Source organism: Triticum aestivum, chromosome 7D (assembly GCF_018294505.1).
Source record: "Triticum aestivum cultivar Chinese Spring chromosome 7D, IWGSC CS RefSeq v2.1, whole genome shotgun sequence".
Taxonomy (NCBI): Eukaryota; Viridiplantae; Streptophyta; class Magnoliopsida; order Poales; family Poaceae; genus Triticum; species Triticum aestivum.
In genome coordinates this window covers 352,128,880-352,134,370 of record NC_057814.1, presented here as the reverse complement: position 1 = coordinate 352,134,370, position 5,491 = coordinate 352,128,880, and the positions used below count along the sequence as shown (strand labels likewise).

The following is a 5,491-nucleotide window of genomic DNA, read 5'->3' as shown; positions in this document are numbered from 1 at the left end:
AATGTGTTTTGAAGTCTAGTTGGAACTAGCCATGTAGCCGCGCCCTGTAGATGTATTGCAGTGAAATTTTCTGCGTGTAATAGTGAAAAAGTTGCAACACATTACGTTGGTACTGCTGAGTTGCAGGGTTTTTCAAGTCCACCACAATCTACGCTAAAAGATGTGTATATTCGGTACAACGGTACTGATGTGGGTGGGTGGAGCACCTAGGTGCTCCTGTGTAATTCCCTGTATATGTGATTATATATAGCTATAATAAGGTAAGTAGTGCGCCAAGGCATATTTGAGAACTTAGATCTCTTAAGTTGGACAGTTGATGTATTTTCCTAAGAAAGACGCGCACAATGCTATCTCTTTCCTTCCCAAAATCTATAGCGGTGCTTTTCCCCATCAGGTTTTGTGAACCTATAGAAAAACCACTCTCGAAAGGTATATGCAGAAACATGACTATAGGGCCAGGATTTGTACTTATAACTTTGAAGATCCATATGGGCTTGTCACTCCCAAAGTATCGATTTGTGTTCAATTGTTCTAATTACCATGGTGCCTTCACAATGATACATTGTAATATATAGAAGATAGTGGCAAAAATGAGATGATTTTAAGAAAGACAATGCTAGGGATGTGCACACAGATAACCCAATAGCAAGTGTAAAAATGACTGATATATTAAACTAAACGCTACCAGTATGGTTTTCAGAATACTGATATATTGACAAACACTCAAGCAGACCACACATAGAATTGTAACATACTCCCTCCGTCCCATAATATAAGAACGTTTTTGACATTAGTGTAGTGTAAAAAACGTTTTTATATTATGGGACGGAGGGAGTAGCTTCCTGGAACAATCACTTGCTTCTTCGTAGAATTCATTAGCCTCAATCATATTTGAAGGCAAAACACATAAGAGGTCTGATCCTCCCCCAAGCACCATGGTGCATGAGCCTTGTTATCAGGCATGAATTCTTGAAATGGATCAAAATATGGTGTATTACAAAATGAAAAGGGGTTATGATTAAAACTGGGCCAAATTACCAATAAAACTATTGAGCAATCTAAGTGTGAAAACTTAAAACTAATCCTTAAGAAATGGATCAAAATATGGTGTATATTTTAGAAATTAAAGAGAGGGTATGCTTACAACAGGGCCAAATTATCAGGGTGAAAGTGTATAACTATTGAGTAATCTATGTGGACAAACTGAAACTAATCTTAAAACTAGGTTTTTGACGAAATAGTGCAATGCAAAGGGGATTATTTCAGTGAATTAGTACTATCACATGAGTGAACATATATGGTCTAAGATTAAGCTGGCTCTGTGTAAGAATTGCATCACCAGCACACGTCTCTCACTTTATCACCATGGTGAACACGAGTGAATTACCATTACAATGTATGAGCATCGGTAAGTCCATGTAGCTGCCGCTTCACCACTCATCATGTGTTGGCCAATGATCAGAGGTAGGAGTGTCTCGAACATGTAACAGTCATAACCCAAGCTACATCTGTAGAAAAAGAACACTTTTATCAGCTTAATAGCAAGCGAAAAAGCTAGATCGCTAGACATGTCATCGAGTATGTACACTTAGTTATACATTACATTACATACAGAAGCACTGTGTACATATAAGTAGAGCACCAAGCCTACCATACTATTACAGTACACAATTTCAACCATGTCCCAGTTGCATCTATGAAAACTTGGTTATATTATACAACAGGTCAAAAGGACTGGATAAGTCCAAGTAGAGTGGTAAGTTTGTCTTATTACAGTACACAGCTTTAGTTGTGCATACAAAGCACTCAAGCTACAGTGTAGAACTAAGCTGGTCCTTTCTTGTTGTTAGCAAGTAGCTTACTCCGTTTTCAGCCTTCATGCGTAGACAGCTCCCTGGCTACTTAATTACTGATAAAAAAGCAAAAACAACAATACTACATTGAAATAGCAAATAAGATGAATTTGTTGTACATGTAAAAATAATATCTGCCAAACCCCTTTTTGATTTCCCCGCTGACATTTGTCTTCCTTCTCTCTTCTTGGCTGTATTGTTTTCATCCTCTAGTATTCTGATACACTGCTCAATTAAGAATAAAACTCCCTTTCACCATGCGGGAAAAAAAATCTGAGGATTACCTAGGCTATAAATTACCTCTGCTACTGTCGGAAAAGGTTGCAGGGTTGTTTCCAATGGCTTTTCAAGGTTTGGTAGTAATAGCTGCTGCCTCCATCTGAAGCAATGGCTCGGTAGATTCCACTTGATAGAAGTGGTGATCCCATGAAGAGAATTAGCAGTTGACGTAGTGATTATGATGAACTTTTTTCTGTACAATGGAGATAGTTCAGGTGGGGTGTATATTCAGCTTGGCTGTAGAATAACCACGACACCGACCATCACCTGTCCGGCAAAGTGGACCAAATCGAAAAACAGCCTACCTGTAAAAAACACAAATTAGAAATTGTATGCAAAAAACTCCAGAAGACAAAGCATGCTTACCACCACAAAATCAACAGCGCCCAACCACAGTTTTACTGCAGCCACCAACGAACTTCATTAGGATCCTAATCAGGCAAAGAGACCACAAGACCTGCAAATAGCAAAAACCAACAAATAAAAACAGAGAACTGCACAAAGGATCAAAAGCATACCAACCAGAATTGAAATTGAGGAAATCGCTCATACAAGAAAAGGAATCAGCATATGTGGAACTAAACACAGATACTGCACAAAACTATGCCAGCGATGGTGAGGAGCTAGACCAGAAGAAAGAATTGGGCATCTGTAAAGCACACGGCCTCTGCTGACCGCCCCATCACCGTCGACTATGCCAGCGACATGTCTGGCTCCGAACCTACAGTCACCAAATCCTCTCCAGCAACTTCTTCATGTAGTCGACCGTGTCCCCAGGATGGACGTCTTGTCCATTTAGATGCCCAAAATCAAGAACACACATACAAACATTCCGATTTACTCCCAAGATTTTACCGCTCATTCTTCCAAGATCAATTGATCGTTGGTCTTTACCTTGCTCATCTTGGGGACCACCGCACCACGGAGCGGACCATCGAGAGATGGTCGTTCAGGAGCTTGCGGCGGCGCGCGGCACTCGGCCATCAGGTTCCACCCTCTTCTTCCTCAACGCCAACTTGAGTTGCAACAGGGTGTAGTACCTCGCAGCATTGTGCCTGCATCTGCTGCGTGGAACCAACCACAATATTCAGGTCAAAAGACAAATGAGGTAAAGATCACCCTGCATAGTACACGAAACAATGGCCAATTAAACAGAATTCCGTCGGTTTCAGATAGGATGACTCGTTTGTCTTGGCCGCCGCACTTAGAATCACTGATGGACCTCTACGCGTCGCGATTCTCACTTACCTGCACCAAGAAAACAATAAACAAATCTCGTAACTAATCACAGCAGAAAAAACCCGACCAAAACTGAATAATCTAGTTCGAACACACACCTCGTCGCCGCTCCTCTCTCTAGCTACCACACCGCCGCGCGTGGACGGACACCACAAATAATAGGAGTGCCCGCTGGTTGGTTCTTAAATCACACCGGCATGAGGAACCGGAGCAGCGCCGGCGAGCGTCCAGGTCACCAGCAGGACCTTGGGGAGGCCAACGTTGCAGAACAGGCCTCCAACACCGACGAGATCCATGGCGGCGCAGGTGAGCTCCACCAGCAGGGCGGCGCGTACGGGGGGCGGCTGGGGGACGGAGGTGAGGAGGGGTGGTGGAGGGAGCTGCCGCCTGCAGGCGCAAGTGAAAAATAGAACAACACATACATCAGGATGAGGAGGGGCACCGCCAGTTTTGTAGGAGAGAGCCGCCCCTTCGGTCATGTTGCTGTAGCGCCACCACTGCCGCTCAGTCCCATCACTGTTCCAGACTTCCAGCACCACGCCTGCTCCTACAGAGGCGAGCCGGGAGCCTTTTATAGGGCCTGACGACGGTGGATCAGCGCCCGGCTGCGTAGACGGTGGACGGTGGAAGTCTATCCACAGAGTCTAGAGAGCGGCAGGCGGCGGTGATAAGCGGCGGGCGGGAACCAACAGCGACACGCACGCAGCGACAGCGACAGGATCAAACTGGTACACGACGATTGGCCCAATAGCAACTGGTACACAACCCAACGACGAATAGAAAGCCAGAAAGCGACCTGGCCCAACAGCGGCAAGGATCGACAGCGACAGAACAATCGGACCAACAGCGGCCAATAAAAACCCAACAGCGGCACAGATCGATAGCGACGGGACATCTAGGCGAACAGCGGCCAACCAAAAATCAGAAGAAGCATCGAAGCATAAACATATATCAGGACGCGGACTTCACTGCAAAAAACTGGCCCACATCCAACAAAAAACACTAAATCAACCAAACCAACCTGTACACACGTTCAAAAAATTTCAAATCAAAACCTGGGCACACCACTCATTTCTACCCAGCCATGTACCAAAATAATACACGTGCCATATACCAAGTTACCTAGGCATCATTTTCAGCCAAGTGGGTGAATAATGGAGCAAAAACGCCCCCGAAAATAGAGGCTTGGGTATTCATAGGACATGTCATCTCAGTTCTAGTTTCTTTCTTCTATTCCTACGTTTCAAAATGCCTGCAATCCAAAGAAACCCTAAAACTATCCATTTCCATTTGCACCATCTAAAGACACATCTTATAAAATTCCTGTGTTTTGTAACCCTGTAGAATACATAGAACATGCCATCTCAATCCAATTTTTTTTCCTATTCCCATTCCGCAATCCAAAGAAGACCTCAGTTGCCACTGTAAAGGATCAAACGATCTTATCTTATCACCAGTGAAGAGAAAAACTGTAGGTTTAATTCCTAAAATCCAAAGAAGCCCTCAATGGCCACTGTAAATGAGCAAACGATCTTATCTTTTTTTTTTTTGAAACAAGGCAAAAGACTTGCCATTTTCATTTAATGAGAGGTTTCAGAACAGACATCGCCAAGCGGCGGAAAAGCAAAACAATTACTCTCGCGGCATTACATTACGCAAATGCTTAGCACCTGCATTGGCCCAAATCGAAACGATCTTATCTTATCACCTGTGAAGAGAAAAACTGTAGGTTTGATATCAATGGAGTGGTTCCCATTATGGGACAAAACCAAAGTAGAACGCTGAATCAAGCTCCGCATTTACTGTGATACGTTAGCGAAATAAAGCAAGAAACTGGTATCATAGAACACATGTTGTGCACCTATGCACCTAAAAGGCTGCTAAAATAAACATTCTACATTACTGTCAAGTCCCAGCAATTAAGGGGAGACAGTCAAATAGTGTTTATTTGCAGGACATCCATTACAATGGTTGATAAGAGGTGCTAGGGCTGTGCAAGCAATGATATGATCAAATACAGAGCATGCAGAAACATGTTTGGACATACTTAATAGTCTAGACTGTGAAAAAATTATTAATCAACTACTTTGAGCTGCAATATGAAAATCATTCATTATGAA

The 5,491-nt window shown here is 43.3% G+C and overlaps 1 long non-coding RNA gene across 4 annotated transcripts; it reads right to left on the bottom strand.

The window, feature by feature from the left end:
- Nucleotides 1–650: 650 nt before the first annotated feature.
- On the bottom strand, nt 651–4,063 carry LOC123163765 (uncharacterized). 4 transcript variants are annotated; one of them, XR_006481984.1, is made up of 5 exons: nt 3,794–4,063; nt 3,470–3,715; nt 3,027–3,380; nt 2,499–2,589; nt 651–2,437 (listed from the first exon to the last, which is right to left on the bottom strand). It is a non-coding gene; the product is annotated as an uncharacterized lncRNA (long non-coding RNA). The 4 variants fall into 4 exon arrangements; XR_006481985.1 differs by having other exon boundaries at nt 651–1,508; nt 1,973–2,437; nt 3,470–4,056; XR_006481982.1 differs by having other exon boundaries at nt 651–1,508; nt 2,154–2,437; nt 3,470–4,046.
- Between the last annotated feature and the right edge of the window lie 1,428 nt (nt 4,064–5,491).